This window comes from Silurus meridionalis, chromosome 3 (genome assembly GCF_014805685.1).
Source record: "Silurus meridionalis isolate SWU-2019-XX chromosome 3, ASM1480568v1, whole genome shotgun sequence".
Taxonomy (NCBI): Eukaryota; Metazoa; Chordata; class Actinopteri; order Siluriformes; family Siluridae; genus Silurus; species Silurus meridionalis.
In genome coordinates this window covers 951,992-955,676 of record NC_060886.1, presented here as the reverse complement: position 1 = coordinate 955,676, position 3,685 = coordinate 951,992, and positions in this window count along the sequence as shown.

Sequence of the window (3,685 nt, the reverse complement as noted above, 5' to 3'; positions counted from 1 at the left end):
ATCTACCAACTTTTTTGACCTGAAGTGGGAGGCACATGTTGATCCCATCATGAAGAAGGTTCAAAAGAGATTGTTCTTCTCTGAGCAGAGAAGGTTCAACCTTGAAGTACCTAGAAGCTTCTGTTGCCAAGACAAATTCCTTTCCCATTACACACTTTTTTAAACCAGGTTATTGTCAGCATGCAAGTTCCTCTGGAAAGTTTGTTACTATAGAAACGATAGTGATAGTGATAATATACACCTGCTGCTGTACACCTGACCTGACCTGACCAAACAAATTCCGGAATTCTGAACACTGCATTGTTTCAGTTAATTGTATTGCACAATCAGGTGTGTGATTGGCTGCATAAGCTCCCCCCTCATTGTCCCTGATTGAAGGTCAGGGTTTGATGTGTAACCACGTGGATGTTCTTAACTTTTTATTCCTGATGCTAAATGAAACATTGAGAAGAGCAGGAGATCAGTTTAGCGATGCAGCGGGAAGACGAGTGGGCGTCGGTTTGATACGCGCTGAAGATTGCGAGAGCGGAGAGAAATATTCAAGGACAGAGTATAAAGTTACACACTCTGCCAAGTCTCAGTTGGTATGTCGGATTAGAAAAACACACTTTTTCTCCTTTGAATTTAAACTCACCGGAATTTGCCCGAGGGCCTGCTGTCAGTCTGAGCAGGAACGTGCGAAGAACAAGGTGTTGGAAAAGCAGGGGAATTTACCGAGCGGATGCGAGGAGACGAATGGAGGCAGGTTTCCAAAGACGGCCTGCTCTAAAGCTGGCATTTCCTAAAGGTGCTGATGAAAACAGTGCGGAGGAGACAGTGAGTAATTACACACCTGACACCGTTATCTATTACACCATGGCACGACCATCCTGCACTTATTTACATTTAGACAAGCCTCACCTTCTCTCTCTCCAGCTCTCTCTCCATTTCTCTCTTTCCATCTCTCCCCCCATCTCTCCACTCCCAGTCTCTCAAGGGCACAGTTACAAACCAGAAATTTCACTTCCAGGAACAAAAACTCTTACCTTTAAAAGCATCATGACTGAACTTCCAGCTCATCATCTACAGCACCAGCGTGATGACTAACACCTGGAGTGAAGGAAGCTTCTGAACCCTATATAAAAGGTTTTTGCAGCTTCTTATCAATGAACTGGTTTTAAAACGAGGTGGTAACAATGTTTTGTAACACGCCAACAGATGGCAGCACAAGGCTGCACACAGTCACAGGGAGCACCGGCCATTGTAAGTGACAAAAGACATCGTTCTGTGTACACTAGCTGTGCCAGTTTCTTGCCAGAAACAAAACCAAGCTTACTTCCGCTTTAAAGATAAGCAAATCCGGATTGATCAGAGTCAAATAACTCGATCCTTGATATGACTCGGGATTCATGAATCCAGCGCAAATTGCAGAAGATGTTTTGAAGAGAAGACTTCCAGGACACGTTCCAAAAGAATGCTGGGGCGCTGTATTGCTGTGTTGTGTATTTTAAAGGTGATAGTATGGAAATATAGATGAATAAAGTACCTTTGTGTAAAACAGAGTCTCAAAACCACCTCACACATTATGGTTTCTATAGTAACGGCTCTTTCACGCTGATAATAAACTGATTAAAATGATCTTCAAGATGGAGACCACATGAAGATGTGAAGATGTTTCACTTCAAGTTCATGCAACATTTCTGGAAGGAGTCTCCAGTGTCAGCCCTTGAAAAAGTCAGCGGTAGCTGTGACTCTCAGCTTTTCCCAGAACTGACAGTGACACTGACACTGGAGACTCCTTCCATCCATGCCACATAAGCATCTCCTTATTTCAGAAAAGCTTCAGCACATCTTTTAACCTGTTGATTCTCAGTGAAGTGTGTACACGTCTGTTCATGTCTGTACATGATGCTAAGAACGAGTTGTTTCTATGGAAATGATAAGGAATGAGTCTGTTCTGCTGTTCTACAGAACCAGTCAACATCTTCTGGCCAATCAGAATCCTGCCTGTCTCTCTCACTCTCTTTCCTTTTCGGTCTCTCTTTCTCTTTCTCTGCCTTCTTCAGTCTCTTTCTATTCTTTTGTCTCTCTCATTCTCTTTCTGTCTTTTCAACCTCTCTCTCTCTGCTTTTCTGTCTCTTTCACTCTTTCTCTTCCTTTTGTCTACTTTGGTCTCTCTCTCTCTCGCTCTGTCTTTGTTTCTATTTCTCTGTCTTTGTTTCTGACTTTCTTTCTGTCCATCTCACTTTCTCTTTGTGGCTTTTTAAGGTTGTCCCTCTTTTCCCCTGTTTATCTTTCTTTGTCTCTGTATGTCTGCCATTCCTTCTATTTCCGTCTGGCTTTCAGTCTCTCTCTTTATTCTTTTCATTTCAGTCTCTCTTTTTATCTAGCTTCTTCAGTCTGCCTGTCTGTCTGCCTCTTTATCTCTCTCACACTCTCTCTCTCTCTCTCTGACTCAATGTGGGTGGCAGTAGTGAAATATGTGAATTACTGAGAGGTTGATGGAGGTGTGTTTAAGCTCAATGACTCTCACACACAGACTTTAATTTTCCCATGTGCTCATTAATAAAACAGAATGATGGCGTGGAGGACAGGGTAGAGGAGGGGTGATGGTGGGGAAGACAGAGTAGAGAAGGGGTGATGGTAGGGGAAGACAGAGTAGAGAAGGGGTGATTGTGGGGAGGACAGGGTAGAGGAGGGGTGAAGGACAGGGTGGAGGAGGGGTGATGGTGGGGAGGACAGGGTAGAGGAGGGGTGATGGTGGGGAGGACAGAGTAGAGGAGGGTGAGGGGTGGAGGACAGGGTAGAGGAGGGGTGATGGTAGGGGAAGACAGAGTAGAGGAGGGTGAGGGGTGGAGGACAGGGTGGAGGAGGGGTGATGGTGGGGAGGACAGGGTAGAGGAGGGGTGAAGGACAGGGTGGAGGAGGGGTGATGGTGGGGAGGACAGGGTAGAGGAGGGGTGAAGGACAGAGTAGAGGAGGGGTGATGGTGGGGAGGACAGGGTGAGGAGGGGTGAAGGACAGGGTAGAGGAGGGGTGATGGTGGGGAGGACAGGGTAGAGGAGGGGTGAAGGACAGGGTAGAGGAGGGGTGATGGTGGGGAGGACAGGGTAGCGGAGGGGTAATGGGGTGGAGGATAGGGTAGAGAATGGGGTGGGGAGAGGGTGATGGTGTGTGGGGGTGATAGCATGGAGGACAGGGTAGAGGAGGGGAGGGGTGAAGGACAGGGTAGAGGAGGGGTGATGGTGGGGAGGACAGAGTAGAGGAGGGTGAGGGGTGGAGGAGGGGGTGATGGTGTTATATAGTCAAAAGTTTTTGGACACTGGACAATGAAAGTAAATATTTTTATTTTTCAACACTAAAAAACACGAGCAGCGAATGTTAAAAAAATCAGCCATATTTAAAATAAAAACATCTCTTTATAACATTCATATGTGCTCATCAGCTACGCTTTAGGAGGAACGTTTATTCTCATTTATCATTATTTTATGTGATATTATTAATCCCTTGTGATATATTAATGTGTTTGATATTGGCTTCAAAATGAATTCAGAATTTTAAAATGGGAAAAAAAGGCTCAATGTAAATGATATGCTTAAGCTAATGCTAATGCTAATGCACTGCACGTACAGCAGGGTCCGCCTCGCCCAGACTCCCTTAAGCTAACGCTTCCTTCTGTTCATTTGATTTTTTTTTTCAAGATAAA